General features: G+C 41.3%; 1 protein-coding gene, 1 long non-coding RNA gene and 1 other non-coding gene across 3 annotated transcripts in view; 2 read left to right on the top strand and 1 right to left on the bottom strand.

Annotated features, from left to right (window-relative positions):
- The window catches only part of LOC133350888 (cyclic nucleotide-gated cation channel beta-1-like), a 59,694-nt gene that overhangs the window by 9,237 nt on the left and 28,630 nt on the right, over positions 1–21,827 (top strand). The window lies entirely within an intron of this gene.
- Positions 4,012–11,515, top strand: LOC133350889 (uncharacterized). Its single transcript, XR_009756118.1, has 3 exons — positions 4,012–4,117; positions 10,793–10,844; positions 11,386–11,515. It is a non-coding gene; the product is annotated as an uncharacterized LOC133350889 (long non-coding RNA).
- Positions 15,587–15,693, bottom strand: LOC133351005 (U6 spliceosomal RNA). The gene has a single exon (XR_009756134.1). It is a non-coding gene; the product is annotated as a U6 spliceosomal RNA (small nuclear RNA).

The raw sequence follows: 21,827 nt of genomic DNA, 5'->3' as shown, positions 1-21,827 counted from the left end.
GTTCAGAAATCACCAATATTATCCTTGGTCAAGAACTTAACCATTTTCTTGGTTCTTTCAATAAAGTCGCGTAGAAGGGAAATAATAAAATAATAAAACATAATAAAATAATTCTCACGACGTTTCGGCCACAACGCAAGCAGCCGTCCTCAGGTGAAGACCAGGTCTGTCGGGGAGACGTGACTTTACCGAAAGAACCAATAAGATGAATCCCTGCAGTCACGAAAGCTTTTAATCGAAATTTAACTGAACCATTATAATTTTTATTCTTAGCGTATGCTTGTTTTAGCGAACCAGGTGACGGATGCTTCATCAGCAGCACGGAAGAGCAAAGCGTCGAGGACAGTCAGGATGCATTCGTCGACGGTGTCCCACACGGTCTCACGCTGACCAGTGACCACATCCAAAGAGTTCTCACGTTGGCTCCAGGTGTGGAGGTTCGTTGTGAAGTGCTAACTACTGGGCCACTGCCCCCCTCCCACCCCCGTCCATAAACATACACGTATATGTATGTCCACACACACACAAGGCACTAAAATGACACATCTCCATCATTGCGCAGTCATAATAAAAGAGCATGACAAGCGAAAAGCTCTTTTAAATGGATTTTAGCGGTCACACGTCATTTGAAAGCCCTTGATGGGTACAGATCAGTGTAGCAATAGTTTTTAGCACACATCGGATTGCTTTTTGCCAGTCGCAGGAAGCGCAATTAAATCAATATAATGCGTTAGGAACTTACTGTTGGCGAGGAGAGCATTTTAATAGTCATACCAGGGTATCATTACACACCACGCTATTTATAAGCCTGGAAATGTTGGTGTCATCCTAAGGTCATCCTGAATATATGGGTTACAGTGTTGTGCCGTTTATGCACTTGTCCTAATAGTAGCGCTCACTCCCTGAAAGATTAATGAATCTCAATTGTTCCAGCCTGACTGCTTTCATTACATCAACGATTCTGCTGCCGTACGCAAAGATCACACACACACACACGCCCACAGAGTTGCTTGTCCGTGCGTGTCAGTGAGCATGCGACGCGAAACAGGCCCTCGGGCTCCCAGTGCTCCTGCTGTACTCATATGATTGCTTTCATTGGTCTGGGTCAAAAGAAAAAAAAAATGCACACCGGAATTCATCGGGGCTCATTGTCTGATACAAGCTCCCTGTTTCAAATTATAACCGTTATAATTTAATGATAGTGGTGAACACGATGATGGTACTGGTCGTTATGACGTAATTATATATGTTTTAATTCACGCTATTATCGTTATTGCAATGGTTATTATTACTATTGTTGATGTATCATTTTATATTACGAGTGCGTCTACTCTATGTACACTAAATTGCTTCGGCATCAATATCAATGAATTATGCCGCGTAAAAAAATGCTTTTAACTGCTAACCCCCCTTTAAACGGTCACCCGATGAAGTGGGGGGTGATCGTTTATCAAGCTGCGAGGCATCGACTCAGCGAGTCCCACCACCCTTACTGTCGTTGCTGTTCTGTGCCCCTCGGAATCCTGGGAGCTGGAGGCATCAGCTTTCGGAAGATGCTCGGGTAGATCTGCATGAAGTCCACGTGTGCTTCTCCCGAGCCGCTCTCCCCGGTGCATCTGCATACAGAAAATGAAGTTCCACTGCATGTCACTTGCAACCATTTGGTATGCATTTGCTAGCCTCCTTTAATTAACAAAAAAATAACCCGTAAAAACAAAGTTTTTCACTATAAATCCTTTATATGCGTGGCATCGGGGCGGCGAGAGTCCTCTCGTCCTCTGGCTTGAGATGGCTGCCACCTATGGGTCAGATGATTGTCTGGCAGCATTAAACAATTGGTAATTAAATATTTAAGAAATTTTCCCTAAACGGTGTAAAAAATTTTTTCACGAAAATGCATTGTCACGCACAACGAGTCTGTGTGCAAAATGTCAGCTCGATTGGATCACGGGAAGTGGGTTAAACAACGACTGAAAGATTTGCACGGTCCTAAGCAAGCAAGCGAACTTAATATGAAGGATTTTTTTAAAAACTTTTATCAGCCCTGGAATATCTTGCTCGTGCCACTGCTGGAGGAAAGGCCTCCACAAGGTGGAACTATAAAGAACCAATCTCGTCTTCCAGGCTGTCCAGATGTCTTGAAATAGATGAGAGAACCCAATCGACTATCTTTGTATGTAACCATTTTCCTATTTGTTTCACTATTTTTATTTTACCAGGTAAGACCCACACTGAGTTATATATCTATTTGTCATAAGCGACCTGGCCACAAATGATAGCCCAATGAAGTGGCTTATCACGTGGAAATGTATAGAAGCAGCCAAATACTTTTAACGAATGTTTCTAAATGTGGAGGGAAAACTGGAGGACCTGGAGAAAAATCCACGTAACCACGGTGAGAACAACGCAATCTCCAAATATACAGGCGTCATGGTCGGGTTCGAACCCACGACCTCCTATATACCAGGCAGGGTAGTTAACATCTCGCCACCGTGAAGCCACTATACTGTTGGGTGGACAGAGGTGGAGGTGTTGAAGAAACTTGAAACTGCTCTGGATATGGTTAGATATTGTTTTTTGGTGGGGTTGTTTTCTGCCAATTGTATCCTGATTGTGCTATGAGACGACTATCTCGTTGGATGTCTCACAGAGCAGTGTAATCCTTCATGTAACACAGGCATGTCCAAAGTCCGGCCCGCGGGCCAATCACGGCCCGCGGGCAGATTTCATGCGGCCCGCAGCTTCGGTCTTATAAAGTGTTATTTATGGCTCGCTAGCTCTGTCAGAATAAATACATCATAAAACTCATGGAAATTTAAGATATTCTATACAGTTTGTTCAATGTTATCTGACTGAATGAAAGGCAGAATTGCGTTTTTAGAGTTGTTCCCGTCTGCCTGAGTGGCTTATATTTGGTTACATTGTCATTTGAAAAATAAAGGTAATTGTGACAATGAAAATTTTGTTTTATAACAGTGTGTATTTCCACGTATCTTTTGTGGTTAAAACCATGTCAAAAGGAACTATTGGCCCCCGGGCATCTTCACTTTATGAAATGTGGCCCTCTTTGCAAAAAGTTTGGACACCCCTGATGTAATAGAATAGCCCACATAAGTTAATATCAATGTGCTACTTCTAATATCTCTTGGTTTGAGATGGCCCATGAAGTGGAGGGGAGCCTGTTTCCACCCAATCTGCTATATGAGAGTTAATTCTCACCATATTAGCCAAATCAAGTGCAGAATCAAATGGTATGTGACGTTTTCCTGGACAGTCATTGGTTACTGGGCTAAGATCATCACCTAAATACACATTAAAACCTGGTTGAATCACAGATAGCCAGATAAAAATGCAGAACCGAAGTCGTGCCAGCTCAGCACTCTGACTACTTAGCTGCACGGCCACCTCAGATAGAGACATTCTTGAGAATGATCAGGATTGAATCAATGTTCCTCGCACTTTGAGAACCTATCTTATTATTGTATGTGTATGTATGTACACAGCCCTTTATCAAATCACTGTTGGATGAACATCTATCTTCACCATGTCAATCATGAGTAATGTTTGACCATACTTCACCACGCTTTTCATTGTAGGTTGGTGAATGGGGGGAGAGGCCCCAGAAGCGGTTCAGATATTAATCGCCGCTGATGTTCGCCATGGCCAGGATTTCGACTCGTATAATGGTTCCGATTTCTAGCAGCAGTGTACCTGTGCCACTGTTCCTCGCCATCTTCTATATATATAAAATCGTGCATGTCTGTCTGTGTGTGTGTGGATTTCGGACCATACGCACTTTCATTGGACGGCGGTTGCCCCTGGCAACGGCTAGCGACGCCTTCGCCGCTTTCATTGGACCTGGCAACGGCTAGCGACGCCTTCGCCAAGGGCTGCAGTTTCATTGGACGGCGGTTGCCCCTGCCAACGGCTAGCCACGCCTTCGCCACTTTCATAGGCTCCGTAAATAATTAAATAATAGCCATTACACAGTATTGTTGGAGCGCTGAGGGGGGGGAAGGCACGCCACCCGTACCCTGCCTTTGCCGGCTGGACAATTTTGGCGAGGCCGCAGGCTCTGCACGCTCCTAGGCCTCGACACCCACCACGCCACTCTGAGGTAAATTCATCAAAGTTTTTCCTACTATTCACTCCACCCCCACCACAATGTGTGCAATTTATATTACTTTTAAACCCAACGCGCCAACAATCGATTACTTAAATGTTCACTGTACAAATAGTCATTAAGCTGGGTCAGCGTACTGCCAGTCTATCATGTAGACTGTAGCCTGCTTATTAAACTCGGTGAGCGTACTGCCACTCTATCATGTACACTCTAGCCTGCTTATGAAGCTGAGTGCGTGTACTGCCAGTCTATAATGTGGACTGTAGCCTGGTTATTATAATCGATTCTTTATATGTTCTTTGTACAAATAGTCATTAAGCTGGTTGAGCGACCCCAGTTCCATTCCAACTCATGCCCACCACAGCTGACGATTATTTGAAACGGACCTGGGCCTCCCCTAGGTCGACTCAGCCTCAAACGCGTAACTGCTGTCGTGTGTGAACATCGTCACTGGGGAGACAAAGGCGGCGGGGCATCGTGGATCCAAGTCCCGGGCGAAGCCGGGTCATGTGTATGTGTGTATGTGTTTATGTGTATGTCTGTGTGTCTCTATGTATGTGTGTATGTATGTATGTGTTTGTGTGTATGTGTGTGTGTATGTATGTCGGTTTTTTTGTATGTCTTTATGTGTATGTCTGCGTGTCTGTATGTATGTATGTGTGTATGTACGTGTGTGCATGTGTTTGTGTGCATGTATGTGTGTGTGTATGTATGTGTGTGTATGTGTTTGTGTGTATGTCTGTGTGTGTATGTATGTGGGTTTTTTTAATGTGTTTATGTCTATGTCTGTGTGTCTGTATGTATGTGTGTATGTACGTGTGTGTATGTGTTTGTGTGTATGTATGTGTGTATGTATGTGTGTGTGTATGTGTTTCTGTGTATGTATGTGTGTGTATGTATGTGTGTTATGTGTGTCTCTGTGTGTCTGCATGTATGTCTGTGTGTATTCTGTATGTGTTTGTGTGTATGTATGTGTGTGTTTGTGTGTATGTGTATGTCTGTGTGTATGTATGTGTGTGTATGTGTGTGTATGTGTTTGTGTGTATGTGTGTGTATGTATGTGTGTATGTGTTTGTATGTGTTTGTGTGTTTACGCTCGCATTACACAAATGTGTTGCTGGTCTAAGGCGTTCCTCGCACAGCATTGCCACCCGGTCGCATACGAGACGGGATGGTCGGCAGTACGTTACTGACCGACCTTGTTATGTAGTTGCCCTGTTGGGGTCTCGTTAACCGTTGTAGCGTTGAGTAATAACCCTGTTGGGGTGTTATAATTAACGTGTTGCCTCCAAGTTCAAGTGTGTGTTTCCATGAAGAACACTACATGTTTCATTACTAACTGCAGTATAATGTAATATAAATAGACTACTATCCGTCTATCCACATCAAAATACAAAATGTTTTTGTGCATCAGCCTATGTGCCATGTGGACCAATATATTTCAACAGCATTTATTTAAAGAGGAAAACTCTGGAATGACTTTGACTTCTCAGAGTTACATCGGCAGAGTTGATTTCACGTGTTTTCACAAAATGTTAAAATCTGCCAGAAACCTAAATCTGTTTCTGCTCTGCATAGCTGGTGGCAGAGCTACGTGTGCTAAAATCCTATAAACCTGCCATAAAAGTGGCAGAGAGGCTCACAGTTCCGAACGCTGAGCTGGCACGAATGAGATCTAGGATTTGAATCTGGGTAACCACTTGTCATTAAAACTGGGCTCTAAAAGAACTTGAATACAGAGTATATGGTTTCATCCTGGTCACCAATTGCTGTGTAAAATATGAGCTTAATTTTTTCACTCAATTTAGATAAATTCTGGCTGTGAGAACTTTAAATCCTGGTTTTACTGTCATGCAATGAGCACTCTTCTCTTGTATGGTGGGGTCAGGGGTGTGCTGCTCCTAGCATGGTTAAGATGTCACTTGAAGAGATTTTTTAAAATATAGTTCTGTGATATCCATTTCCACGGGTTATTCTCTGACATGGGGTGATGCACTACTTTTTTAGGAGTTGTGCATGGATTCTTTATCTCATGGCATGATGGCAATAGCACAATTAAGATAAAATGGGGAGAAAACTAATATAAACCTGGAATAGACGAATGTTGTCCCATGATGAAACTGAAAACTATGCTTCGAATGCAGCCATTTAATCAATTATGCTTCCCTTATTCAATATCCCCGTGGTTTTGTGCAGCTCTAGCATGCTTGCACTTGGGAAACGGTCGGCGAATTAAGTTAGTTCAATACGCAGCAAGTGCAACATCCAAATTGAAGCTTATCTTCCTCATGGCCTAATTCGTACACTCAAATCGATAGACGTCACCCTTAATCTCAGAGTGGGATAACTGATAGACTATTCTGCCAGTACTGCTCTACATCCAACTGTTTAGAAATGAATAATCGAAAATCCCATTGATTCTTGGGTTTTTTTTTACCACATCCAGTAATAAATAAATGATGTCTAGTTAAACATTTTATAGAGTGCACCTTATGGAAAATAATTGTCAGTAGAAACATCTCCGAATTTCAGATACATTTTTTATACCATACTGTGGGATTTTTAGCTCCAATTTACCCACCACAGAAAATCCCTGGCTTGCATCTTCTGCAAAATCGTATGTGCAACGATAAGCCACATCCACACAATACATGGCAAATGCGGACACTTTGATGCACAAATGGAAATTAAAAACTCTCCAGTGTTCGACTGTGGTCACCCAGAACAGACCATGGAACATGTAACAACTCAATGCCCGATTTAAAAAGTTACAAAGGAGGTATCATCACAGCTATACCACTTTGCTACTCCTCATGCAATCATTATCTGACTTAACCACCTCAGTGTAAAATTATAGTTGTTGCTCTACATCAACATCAGCCATACGAAGAAGAAGTAGCCCTGATAAAAAAAATCATATTTTGTATTATTTTATTTATAATGCTTCTGGTCCATCAGTTACATTGTTTTAGTTATTATTTACATGCACTATTGTGCCTTATAAAGCATATTATATATACTCTGACCTCTCTATGTGCTATTAAGAAGGGCCATTGCCTAAAATGTCACCTCTTTTAATCCCACGTGGTTTTTGACGAATGTGTCAAGATATTGGTGTTATAAAGTATACTAATCGTTTGCAATATTATACATTATAACAGGGGTTGCAACAGAGTGGCTAGCACACCACACAATGGATCCAGCAACCTCGGTTTGATTCCCAGCCGTAGTGAACATCAACGGTGAATGATATCCGAACTGGTATTGGCAGACCTCCCTCCTTTACCAATCTACCTGCACTCACCAGCAAGGTGAAGTATGGTCAAAACAGCCCCCCCCTCCCCCCATGACTAACACAGGTATGAGGAGACCTTCATCCAGAAATTGATTGGACATGGACTATATACGATCATGATATTATTAACTAATAGTCGGGAATGGCTCTCTATAGAGAGCGTGAATGGCCCCGCCGTGTAGGCAATTTTCAACTTGAATGAAACCATCCGACACAGTGGTTCATTGTGCTCCACGTGGCTCCCAGCTCAGGGAGCTCAGGTGCACATCTGCAACGCGCGTGCCCGGCCAGCTCAGCCCCGGATATTTTTAAATCCTTTATATTAAGTTCGCTTGCTTGCTTACGACCGTGCAAATCTTTCAGGTCGTTTTTTAACCCACTTCCCGTAATCCAATCGAGCTGACATTTTCCACACAGACTCGTTGTGCGTGACAATTAATGTTCGTGAAAATTTTTTTCCAAAATTTTACACTTTTTAGGACTAAAATATTATATTTAATTACCAATTGCTTAATGGTGCAATGCAATCATCTGACCCATAGGTGGCAGCCATCTCAAGCCAGAGTACGAGAGGACTCTAGCCGCCACGCATATAAAGGATTTATAGTGAAAAACTTTGTTTTTACGGGTTATACTTATTTTTTGTGTTCCCCAAAAACAAAACAAAAGACGGCAGATGGGAAGCTAAAACTTGGCGTGTAAATAAACCGAGCTGACATATATGTGCAATTTTAAATCGATTTAATCTGAAAAATAGCCTTTTTAAAAAGAGTGTACAATCGAAGCATTTAGTGCAATAGAAAAAAACAATTTGAAAATGCTTTGCAAATCACTTTTTCCAAGTTAGCAATGCAAGCAGGGCGTGCCCTAGTCGTGGCGCACATTATCTCGCTCCATTTGCAGATTATAACAAAGTGAAGGCACAGACACTCGTATGTGCACAAGTATGTTGGTTCAGCTCTAACAGGCAAATTGAAAGGGACTGATCTACTGAGAGCATCAGCCGTTGCACCGCTCTGAATAATTAACTCAAAATTCCATCATAATCTACGAGTATAATCTCTTATTTCTTTAATTGCTCAGGATAGTCTATTCTGTTTAGTCAGTGAAGTTCAGTGTTGAAAAATATATCTAAATGCCTTGTTTTTCCTTGCACATTTCCTTTTTGTCACGTGCAATTGAAATGGAGAAACCACGCTCCATTAGCCCTTAAAGTAACAATATTCGCGCGAAACGATTTAAACTGTAAACAAGTAACTCGACACTTTCGTCAATAACATCGTGGCCTTAAAATGAAATAGTAATAGGTGACATTGAGGGCTGTGGTCCTATTGCATCGCACGTCTTATGCATAGCACATAATGTTCTTCACTTCTTCTTGGTTCTTTCGGTAAAGTCACGTAGAAGGGAAATAATAAAATAATAAAAATAAAACATTATAAAATAGTGAGAAAATAAAAGTGAGATTTTTATTTTATTATGTTTTATTTTATTATTTTATTATTTCCCTTCTACGTGACTTTACCGAAAAAACCAAGAAGATGAATCCCTGCAGTCACGAAAGCTCTAAATCGAAATTTGTTCTTCACTTGTTATGAAACGTTACATATTACGCGTTTTTCCTTTTGAGGCCACTATTATTCACTAATACGTTAAGTTGTACGTTACCCGTGCTTGTGCACCACTGCCAATGCAGTATCACCAAATTATTTGTGAAATCTATGAAACGTGAACACGCCATTCTATTCTTTGAAGGAACGCTGTAAAATAACTATGCTCAAATTTGATCTTGGTCAACTTAAAATGCTAGTATAAGATCACAGTTATTAGTTTGTTTAATTATGTATATTAAATAATAACAATCACCTGTTCCTGCCAAATATCCATAACATGTCCTCTTAAATTAGACAATGCTTGCTTACTGAGCAGTTTTTTAAGGGTTAAAACTAACTTGTAATATCTCCAAATATGTTTTAATGCTCCACCAAAATACAGCACTTGTGACTGGATGCATATTCAAAAGGTATTAACATTCAATCGTTATTGATTAAACACATCATAGTCCATCACATACAGCTTAATGCTGGCTCTTGTGGTATTACTTTTAGCTCTTAACGTTACTCTGCATATTTTACAGTGTAAATGCTTACCGTAATGTTTACCCATAATGCATATCAATTCGTAGGGCCCCTGTTTGAGATGTTTGCCGAAATATTGTTGCGTATGTGTTTTTAATGTGGTAATACAATTGTGCAAGGGAGTAACAAACTCCACACAGCTACATAAGTAAGCTACTTTTGGTACTGGCTGAAAATGCCATGATTACCCTCAGGCACTTTAAGAGCAAATGTCGCTTGAAATTTTCACCAACAACCCAATCATTTTGAACAACCAGGTGGGGCAACAGCATATACAGAGTCCCATCTAGTTAATAAAAACAGACATCTCGCCAATGGGTTGAAACTAACTAATGAAAACCTTGTTTGTTTAGAACATGTTATTTGATGAGAAATGAGCATGCAACCTTGGCGAGTCATGTGACCTCTCTGATTTTATTGGATGTTGCCAACTCAATTGCTCACCATAAGAAACGGTAATCATATTTACGTAGATTTATGAAAACATTAAATTTACAATAGTGTGATATACCATTAGTGTCTTCTAGTTTCCATAATGCAGATGTGCCAATCCACACTTGGAATTAATACAATGTGATACACTCCATGCACTGAAGCCCCAAATATTGCATCGTTCCAACTCGGGACCCCTAGGTTATGTTGTAATTTACTTTGAACTTTGCAAAATATTCCATCTCTGAGACTTCTTAGAAAGATTCACTCATCATGCCCCTTGTTGCTGTGAGGCAGTTGAAATCTTCTGTTCCATTTGAGACACATAATCAGCTGGATTAGGTGGTACTTTATCCAGATGAAAATTAGCATTATATTTTCCAATGAGAATTCCTCATATGGTTTCTGCAAGATTTGAGTCACAAACGAAGTGTGAATTCTGATATGTTTGCAGACATGGACTGGCCACGGTCGCTCCAATGTAAATTGTAAATCTTACAAACTTACAAGTCCCAAGATAAAATCTCAATCTTAGAATTTACATTTCTATTGTTAATGTTGAAATCTTGTTGGTTATCTTTTTGCAATATTTTATTCGTTTACACCCTGGCACATACATTTTTAGCAATGCACCTTAGTACGGTTGGCTTACGTATACATACATACAACATGAGCTTTCACACTGGACTTCTCAGTTATCATTACATGGCATATGATAACGGGATCCTGGGAAGGGTGTCATGGGATTTTTCAACATCTATAAGCTGACAGGACAGATGCTTTTGTTTCACCTCTGCAATCCAGCTCCAGGACGTCCTGTGATTACAGTTTAAATCAGCATCCCTCAGGGCCAGAGGTGAGTGTGCTGGTGCTGAGCATGCTCTTCAGCTCATTGACAACTCTGTATTTATGACTTTAGTCTGTAAGATGCACCCCCTGCACACTCAGTACGCTTTAATTAATCAACTTTGCGCGAGCTTTTATTCACGCCCCACACCGCACTCATGCAAGAGAGAGAGCGGCTCACTCTCAGGAGGCAATGGGTTCGAATGTGCTTGCCGGTTGACTCAGCCCATCATCCCTCCGGGGGTCTATAAAATCAGTACCACTTTATGGGGAAGTCAACAGTGTCTGTCTTGTGGGTAGACTCACCCCCGCCATAGGGATGTGGAATGTACACCACTGGCTCATGGATGTACACGGGAGAAAAACCACCTCAATGCTCATTTGAGCGGAGAATGACTGTTCACTCTCGTACATTCCTTCGGAGTCAATTTACATTTCGATTTAAAGCTTTCGTGACTGCAGGGATTGATCTTCTTGGTTCTTTCGGTAAAGTCACGTAGAAGGGAAATAATAAAATAATAAAACATAACATGACGCTGTCTCCCCTACAGACCTGGTCTTCACCTGAGGACGGCTGCTTGCGTTGTGGCCGAAACGTCGTGAGAATTATTTTATTATGTTTTATTATTATTTTATTATTTCCCTTCTACATGACTTTACCGAAAGAACCAAGAAGATGAGTCAATTTACAGTCAAGTTTCTGATGTGCTTTTGTTTTATCATCCACTTTTTCTTTCACAAGTCATACCGTGTGATATTATATAACGTTGTATAAAACATTACACAACGGTAAATGTAGTGCAAATCAAAATAATGCGAGAATCTGCGCACTATTTTAAATGTATTATACACTGTATTCAAACGTTTTTGATCACCCACTTTATGTAAGCACAATATAATTAGTAAAATAATTTATAAAATGACCCTCATCGGTATACCAAATCGAATACATTGTATGTTAAGTTTTTTTTTTATGACCTACAAAATTCATCTATTTTATTGTTTAGGAACTATTTCTTTAAAATCAATATATAAAACAAAGCCAAATTTTGCTTCCAACTATAATGCATATGCAGCCATCTAACAATATCAGCCATACGTGCATTAACTATTAAATGTATAACCATAACCTGACATTGGTAAATGTTATCATACATTCCATGTCAGGAGGGCACTAATTGTGATCAATGTTAAGCAAATCCCCATGGAAAATTACTTTGTCAACAGCAGTCCTAGGATATCCAGCATGGTAAATACATAATTAAGTGTGCATGTTAATTATATATATACTAAAACAGGGGACGCTGCTGTGATGTAATGGTCAGCACACCGGCTTGTCATCTCCAACGATCGCCGGTTCAATCCGATCTTCCACCACGGCAGTTGAAACGATTTCCAAGTTTTGTGAAATCCCACGCCTCTGTCCACCCGGCAAGTACAATCGGGTTCACCACAAATGTGCCAATCGGCAGTGTTGCACAAAGATGGGGGCAAAGCGTTGATACTCCCACCTCTTTCAAGACGTTTGGCCAGCATGTATAGACGTACTCTTTGGTTCTTTCGGTAAAGTCACGTCGGTATAAAATAAAATAAATCACGACGATTCGAGTGCAACACAAGCGTCCGTCATCACGCTTTCCCACCTGATGACGGATGCTTGTGTTGCGCCCGAAACGTCGTCATTTATTTTATACCTACGTGACTTTACCGAAAGAACCAAAGAGTATGGATTCCTGCAGTCACGAAAGCTTCAAATCAAGAATGTATATCCGTAGCCAACCGTGCTAATCGGAGGTGCAAAAAAACATGGAAGTCAAACACCCCCTTCTGCCAACAGTGACACGAGCAAGTAATTGCAGGGGCTGCTCCTTTACCTTTCGCTAACATTTTCCATGACATTGCCAGAAGTGGAATTCACACCGCAGGACCCTTACAGTCTGCGGCTCCAGCTGCAAGAGCTGGTTTACAGTTTACATTCACTGCCGTGAAACAACACAGCTGCAGGCAGAGTACATGGAGCAGGCACGCTCTAAAAACTGCAATGTTTACATGGGCAAAGAGGCACCTCCAGGCATGGCGCATTTGCTGCAGTAGATACGGTCAATGTACTTGGGTATTAATGTGTGTAGTGGGATTCATTGTTTTTTTTTAAACGAATTAAACCTTGCCGTGAAAGTAGGTTTTTTAATATAATTGCATTACCAGGCATGTAATGACACATCAATTAAAATATACGTGTATGATATACTGTATTGTGTAAGAATACAATATTTATGATTCATCGGATGTATACGCAAATAATATGCTCGTAAAATGTTTATGCTAAAATACAAAAAAAACAACTATACATCATCCTCAACCATTCACTGCTGGATGAAGGCCTCTCCAACCAATCGCCACCCCTCAGTCTCCTGATACAACATTCCATTTTGCTCTTTGGCTCCTGCACCCAAGTTGACCTCCATTGCTCCATCTCCAGCGTGTCCACTCCTTCGGCTGCCACTCCACCATTAGCCTTGATCATCATCCCTTTGAGCAATGTTTCCTGCTCAAGCCCACTTCTCTTAATCATCAATTTGTATCGTGTCTAGTTTTGAATTTGTTCTCTATTCAATGTGTTCCTCCTTTTTTCCCCCCTCAATATAATGCCACAGTGTGCCACCTCTTCAGCTTTTGTTTCCGCATGCTTTGTCAGTACCCGTGTGTTCGATAAATGTGTCGTCGCATATTATTTGGTGATACTGCATTGGCAAAGAAATCTCACCAAATTCATGAATAACAACACTGTCTTTGAAAGGAAAATATGATGTAACAAGTGACATTTCAGGCAAAATGTGTTAAGATTTTAGCACGTGTCATCGTGGGTATTGTGCACTGATTTAAATGTAATTCTTGAAGTAAAGCAAAATGCTGCTTTTCATTCTTAAACGTACTATTTGAGACAAAACATGTTACAAAAATAATTTATTAATGTTTCAAGTCACGACCCCAATTCATTAAATCATTGCGGGGGGAGAGGGGGGGGTTAATTGTCGCAGGAATTTTTACGGTGCAGAATTAAAAGAATCAGAAAACCTTGATAATTGCTGAATGTAGGTGCAGTGGCAATGTTACCAAATGGAAAGAAAGAAGTGATGAATGGCATGAATGGCAATTAGACACTTTTTCTTAGAGCACTTTTCCTGAAATAAATTAAAGCACAAGATAATTTTAAAACCTGGTGAACAGGGGAAATGACCTACTTTGAATTTAATATGAACTATGTGTTATGTAAATTCAGGCACATTAGTCGAGACTAGACCCACATTTTTTTTTATCTTTAATAAAATTAATTATACTGTTGGAAAAAAAAGAAAATTATCCAACTGTTAAACAACTAATTTAAAAATATTGACTTGTTTTTATCATACCGAGTTTTAAGATTGTGTTCAAAGAAACGTAAAATATAGAGTATATGAGGGGGTTTATGTAAAACACAACTTGGAAAAATACATATTCAAATTCTTGGTTCTTTCGGTAGTCACGTAGAAGGGAAATAATAAAATAATAAAATTAAACATAAGATCAAACTCTCAAAATGTATTATGTTTTATTTTTATTATTTTATTACTTTATTATTTCCCTTCTACGTGACTTTACCGAAAGAACCAAGAATATGAATCCATGCAGTCACGAAAGCTTTAAATCGAAATACATATTCAAGTTTAATTTTATTCACCTTCAACAAAAATGCATGAAAAAACCCATGACATTATTTAAAGTACAACATTATTCAAGTATTCCAGTTCAGCCATGAAATGTCTGAAAATTAAAGCAGCAACAGAATTAAAATGTTACCATCTCCTCTCACATTCATTATTCACTTCTCCTGACAAAGACCATGTGTAAAATGCAGAATGTGTATATTACAAAAGCCCTCAGTGGGCAAATGAGGCACCACTTACATCGAGGGTTCAAAATTGCCGATTATCATGTAAATCTCAAATACAATAGTTTAACACCTAGTAAGTTTTCACGACCAAAATTATCCATAATAGTGTTTTTTGGCTTAGATCCCGTAATTATAAATGTGTCGTTAAACCCGCCACCACCCGACACAGCCAATTAGTAAGGTTTGTCACGTAAACAAAACGTGCAAATTCCTTACTCGTTCAGCACACCGGTGTGTTAGAGACTAAACCCACAACATTACACGTGACTTTACCGAAAGAACCAAAGAATAATTCCTGCAGTCACGAAAACTCCAAAATTAAGATTTACATTTCGAGTACGACGTTTCGTCGGTAATTGCAACTCGCATCATCAGGCGACAGCCAGAGATGTGGAGAAAGCCTCCTGTTTCGGTCTTCAATAGAGGGATAAATGTGATGTGGTCACTTGTAAGACAATCTGGTGTGAATACCAGACGGGGGTTGTGAGGGTTAATGTATGCACACACATTACAATGGATACCCATTACCGGTTGGGTTATTCATAGGATAATCAACATGTGCAATATACAATTCACTGCAAAAAGGTTTTCCCACGAGCAGGTAAAACCAACTACGGCTGGATAAACACGATGGCCCTTGTAGGGAAGTGATCACGTTTAATGGAGTATGCTAATTATTTGCAAAGGCTCCTTGGTTTCACGTTTAAAATGTGTGTGGTCAATGTAACTGTCCTAAATATCACCCCTGGGGACTATTTAGTAGATTCTAGACTGGAGATGGGACGGTGCTGTTGTGTGCGTAATGGTTAGGGCATTGGACTTACGAAATAGAACGCTTCACGAATTTGCGTGTCATGCTTTCGCAGGGGCCATGCTAATCTTTTCTGTATCGTTCCAATTTTAGTATATGTTCTGCCGGAGCAAGTACTTACGATATCGAGGTCGCCGGGACTATTTCAGTCGACTGCCGCTGCCTTTCTCCACCCAGCAGTATAATTGGAACCACTGAAGTTAGTCGATCGGCAGGTCACGGTGTGGTGGGTTCAAGTGTGGGTACTCCCAACTCTCCCAAGATGTCTGAACAGTGTGGGAAGAGGAGGTCTCCTGAGAGTGTGAGAAAGCAATTGGAGGGCTACCTCTCTCGAGCTTACACTGGGGTGGTATGAAATGATGTTTAAGGGCCGTCCATAAATGACGTCACGCGATTTTTGGACGAATTTTGACCCCCCCCCCCCCTCCATCGTCACACAGCGTCACAAAAAGTCAGACCCCCCCCTTGACCACAATACCTGCAGTCGGAATGCAAACAAAAAACACAACTCTGATAATGTATGCACTGTCCTTGAAATTGGCGTCATCTGGTCCAACACCATGTGAGACTAGGCTCTAAAGAAAGTGTCTCGGGTGTGGACCAATCAATTTCAAGGACAGTGCATACATTATCAGAGTTATGTTTTTTGTTTGCATTCCGACTGCAGGTCATGTGGTCAATGCAAACATGACTCCTTGTAAAAAAAGGTGTCAGTTTTGTTGCCAGATAAAAGGGTAAAAAACCAGTTATCATCCTGAAATTAATTTTGCTTTGTAAATTATAAAGTAAAATCCTGCATAACGCATGCTGATGGGATAGTCCATAGGCCAAAGTAGAACTTGGTAGCACTAGAGGTGGAAAATATATAGCGTGACCAGTTTCTGTGTGTGATTAATGAAGCGCATGATGTGATAACACACTTAATAAATAAGTTGTTGCGCAATTAAAATTGTATTGGCCATTTAGAGATGTTGGCAGAACTCACGTTTTGCAATGTCACCTGGTACTAGCAAGTAAAATACAGTAGACTATCGATTATCTGCGCTAATGATGGGGATGGCCGCACAAAATGCAAGATCGCGGATATTACAACAATATTAATTTTACGTGAATCCACTATGCCAAAACCCAACGATCAATGTGCGTGCTCAGTGATGACAGTGGATGACAGCAGAACGACGCCAATCAAAATCAATCAAACTCCGGCCACTGTTGTAAGGATATGCTACGACTGTACTGTAGGGGCGATCACGTGCATTTCGGATCAAACGGAACACATTTTTGTTCGGTTTAAGGACGTGGCTTGTAATAAACATTTCCAAGAATAACAACGTACAACTGTTTTTAGATTATTAACTTGGGCTGAAGGGAAAATCCACGAGGCATTAATCAATGTTAAAATCTAAGGCGTTGCAATTAATCCGCTAATCAAATAAACCGCGCGCCGATAAAACTGGTCAACACAATTTTTCTGGCATAAGGTATTCCAACGGTTGTAAGGTAATTTTGGGGTGCTGATTCCAAATCTGGTATCAGTTTTTGTCTATCACATCAGGTTTTTGAGATATCAAATATTGCATTTTCAATAAAAACTGCAGAAGAAAAATATTAAATAAATGTGGATATCTACATAAAATATATTATAAACACACTATCCCAAAAATACAGCACCATATTTTAACACTAAAGCAGTCACTGACTCGCAACAACTTGCGATCATAAGTGACAGAGTTAATTTCAGGTAAAATCAATGAAAATGGGGTATGCCGATAGCATAAAATGAGATGTGATAGAGCAAATCTGAGATCAGAATTAGTCTAAAACAGCTGCAAAAGTCCAGGCCAGAAAAACAAAATTGTTGTTGGCCAGTGTAATCAAGAGTCTGCTGTGTTTGGTCTTGGAACCATGGGCTTATGAGGCTCTCGGCAAGTTGCACACGACACCCCTAGTGTTGAGCTGTTTACTGGCTTCAGCCAGAACTTGGAATACCACTCACCTCTGCTGGAGAGCGGGGATACTGCACAGGGCTTGCAGTTGTCGGTAATTGATGATGGCTGGTGGCCTCCTCTTGTCTGAAAGTTACAGTTAAATGTAATAAGTGTTGACATCTTCTTGGTTCTTTCGCTAAAGTCACGTAGAATGGAAATAATAAAATAATAAAAATAAAACATAATAAAATAATTCTCACGACGTTTCGGCCACAACGTAAGCAGCCGTCCTCAGGTGGAGAACAGGTCTGTCGAAAAGACGGAGTCTGAATGTCTTCTCGATAGACCTGTTCTTCACCTGAGGACGGCTGCTTGCGTTGTGGCCGAAACGTCGTGAGAATGATTTTATTATGTTTTATTTTTATTATTATTTCCACTCTACGTGACTTTACCGAAAGAACCAAGAAGATGAATCCCTGCAGTCACGAAAGCTTTAAATCGAAAGTGTTGACATGACGCGTTTTTTTTCTTGGTATGCTTTAATAAATTACATAATTAGCGGTTTACATGATTACCTGAAACTCAGTTCGCTGTTGCAATAGAACGAATACATGTGGTGGGTTTTTTTTCCCTTGTACTCTACTCGAAAGCAATGACAGGTTTGTTGAAAGAAGACTGACAGATTTATGAACAGGACAAGATTGGCAGTGATGTAAACTTTGAATGTTACTGTCCTTAAATATACATTTGTCAACGTATGATAAGGTCGTTGATTGCAGCCAATTATGACATTTTTTTGTTGGAAAAAAGTTCAACGTGCATACATACATAGCTTAACATGCCTCCCATTGCCTTACACCTCGAGACACTCTGGGGCAGAAGTCGCAACCGGGTACCCGATACCCGTACCCTACTCGATACCCGGCTACCCGTACCCGGCCGGGTACGGGTACCCGTTTTCGACCCTGGTGCGGCCGGCTACGGGTACGGGTAGGCCGTGAGTCACTGGTGAGTAACCGTTTGTCACTCATTTCGGGTAGGGTACGGGTAGGGAACGGGTACCCGTACCCGGCCGGTTACGGGTACCCGTTTTCGACCCTGGTGCGGCCGGCTACGGGTACGGGTAGGCCGTGAGTCACTGGTGAGTAACCGTTTGTCACTCATTTCGGGTAGGGTACGGGTAGGGAACGGGTACCCGTACCCGGCCGGTTACGGGTACCCGTTTTCGACCCTGGTGCGGCCGGCTACGGGTACGGGTAGGCCGTGAGTCACTGGTGAGTAACCGTTTGTCACTCATTTCGGGTAGGGTACGGGTAGGGAACGGGTACCCGTACCCGGCCGGTTACGGGTACCCGTTTTCGACCCTGGTGCGGCCGGCTACGGGTACGGGTAGGCCGTGAGTCACTGGTGAGTAACCGTTTGTCACTCATTTCGGGTAGGGTACGGGTAGGGAACGGGTACCCGTACCCGGCCGGGTACTGGTACCCATTTGCGACCCTGGTGCGGCCGGGTACGGGTACGGGTAAGGAATCAAAACCCGTTTGCGACCTCTGCTCTGGGGCAGGGGACCCTCGGTAGCAACTGACCCCTGTGAGGCTCAGTGAACGCAGCGCCAGCACGGCAAGTGGAAACTTTGACTGCAGTCTGAGAAAATCCTGCATTCGATTACAAGTCCAATGTTTTAGCCTTCATACCACTGCGACTCGATATGTATGTTGAACTTCTTTCGCACCGTACGTAGCCAACCGTGCTAATCAGAGGTGCGGGGAGAAGGACAACAAACTGAACACACGCAAAACAATGATGTGCACAGGTAGTAGATGAAACAAAAACTAAACAAGTTGAAGCGAGAAAAATAAAGTCATTCTGTGAGCGATGACAATTTGAACTTGAGAAAATCGAGAGTGGAGCAAACTCGCAGTTGAGGCACAATGGAATGAATGGATGGGGTGGTTGCAGTGCCGGATTATCCCAGTAGCAAAAGTAGCGACACATGCTATGGGCCCCGCACTTTCAAGGGCCCCGCGCTAAATGCTTTCAAGCCATCAATTCCGGTTCAGTGATTCTGCACTTGCTCTATTACTATAGTACTATACCGCCTTCAACTTTTATGAACGCGCTAAATGCTTTCAAGCTATCAATTCCGGTTCAGTGATTCTGCACTTGCTCTATTACTATAGTACTATACCGCCTTCAACTTTTATGAACGCGCTAAACGCTTTCAAGCTATCAATTCCGGTTCAGTGATTCTGCACTTGCTCTATTACTATAGTACTATACCGCCTTCAACTTTTATGAACAACTGAGTGTTTAAGGTTAGCGATTTGCCTTATTATCTGGCTGTATAGCAAATTAAAAAATACAATTACTTTACTATGCAAGTTAAAAATGTGCGTTTTAATATTTACGTGTTTTTAAAACAATTTAAGCCCCCTCTTTAACATGTGCTACAGGCCCCGCACTTGCATAATCCGGCACTGCGTGGTTGCACATCACCTGCTGTGCGGGTCTGGGTATTGAATTCCTCTGTCGAGGTCAGTCGCCCTTGGCCCTTGACGACGACCCACTCACCCGACATCGTCATGTCCATGTCACCCGTCTTCCGAGGACAGCGCGCAACTTCAAGCACAAACCCGTGCGCGCAATAAAAACTATTGGGCGATCGAATGCGGGCAGTACGTAGGTTAAAACTGCTGTATGGGACGAGACGTGATTTTTTTAAATTTCTCAGTAGGCTGGCTCGTCTCCATAACAACGGCACATACACAAAGCACGGTGACGTCCCGTGGCGAAGTTGTTAATAATTCATCATGACGGGCTTACATAAGCAGCCACGGGGCCCTGCCACAACTAAATTCATAAATAATATGAATAACAGTAATGAAATTGTAACGTGGGCAGGATGTGAACACTTTTCAGTGCTGTACGCTGCAGACGTAAGAGGTTGATGCTTGGTTTTACCACAAATAGAAATTGTAAAGTAATGCGTGAGTGCCACCTGCTGCTGATTTGGACTAGGGGTGTTGAGAACGCAAGCCTCCTAGAAATTGTGAAAAAGAGCTCAAGAGCTCATCGGATTCCTCCATAAAAACATATTCTGATTCATTTTGTGCTTTACTAACATTTCTATTTTTATTGCCATTTTTTAAATGTGATTCTGGGTTGCATATAATGTTGCACAATGCGGTATAATAACATTTTCATTTACAAGGAACTGTGTTAAACATTTAGCTGTTTATATTAGCATCGATAACATTTTAAGGGATTTTTGTTTAAAAAGTTGCATTTACCATATTGTGATTATTTTTGCCCTTTGGCTCGATGTTTTGTTTACTTATTCAATACATTCACACGAAGGAAAATGTATACAGTTCCATGAATTGAATAATATGTGGCTGGCAGGAACATAAACAGAAAGGCCAGCACACGGCATATTCATTTCATGCACATGGTCAGCGCGTTTGGCAATTTTAGTGAACAAATGAAAGAGTAAAAATTTAATGCAAACACATTTGAAGGTCAGAGACCGATTCAACTGCCCAAATTTGGGCCATCGCTTTATCATTCCCAGGAAAACATACGGCTGCTGCCACACTCATGTAAACTACAACCTTGTGGTATTGGATGTAATGCTCGGCAAAGTCTAAAGAGATAACCACAAATTGCATTGCTTGCTGTGCAGTCGCCGGAGCATTGTTTTCGATGTATTTAATATGAACGGATAGTCTTCGTTCCGATTGAGTTTGGCAATACCTACACGTGAGGCAGACATTCCAGGTTCTGATGACATTTTTTATTCATGATTTAGCCGAATTAAAGCGAAATCCATTTCAATATCAAATATGAAAGCAAAATCAGGTGAACGGGTTACTTATTAACCAAGTGGGTTTCAGGATTTCAGGAAGCCTCCCTGTTAAAAGGGGTGAAATGAGGTAAGAAAATGTCTAAACACAGATGTCCTTTGAAATGTTTTTTTACTTTTGTCAAATGTGGGGCATTTTATGGTCCAAAATGTGGCTTGCCTGTTATAATGGCACCATTCACCTTGGTGTGAAGCCACACAGCCTGGCATTGTACAATGGAAATCACCCAGCGCTGAAAATCATTGTGTTTCGTGAGGAGAAAAGGTAGATTAATAGTGGTTTGAGCAGCCACAAAACACAAGGCCGTGGGTTGAAATCCCATTTTGGAGGAGACAGGTGCGATGAAAGAGCACACACAAGGGTGACCCAGTCTTTACTAAACCAGGGTCAGAATGTGTGAAAGTAAAAGATGACAAACAGCCACCTGCGGTCGTGTCAGAAGTGAAGGCATACAGGCTGA

The sequence above is a fragment of the Lethenteron reissneri genome, chromosome 35, assembly GCF_015708825.2.
Source record: "Lethenteron reissneri isolate LAM-NWPU_2019-01 chromosome 35, ASM1570882v1, whole genome shotgun sequence".
Taxonomy (NCBI): domain Eukaryota; kingdom Metazoa; phylum Chordata; class Hyperoartia; order Petromyzontiformes; family Petromyzontidae; genus Lethenteron; species Lethenteron reissneri.
This window is presented reverse-complemented; position numbering and strand designations above follow the sequence as displayed.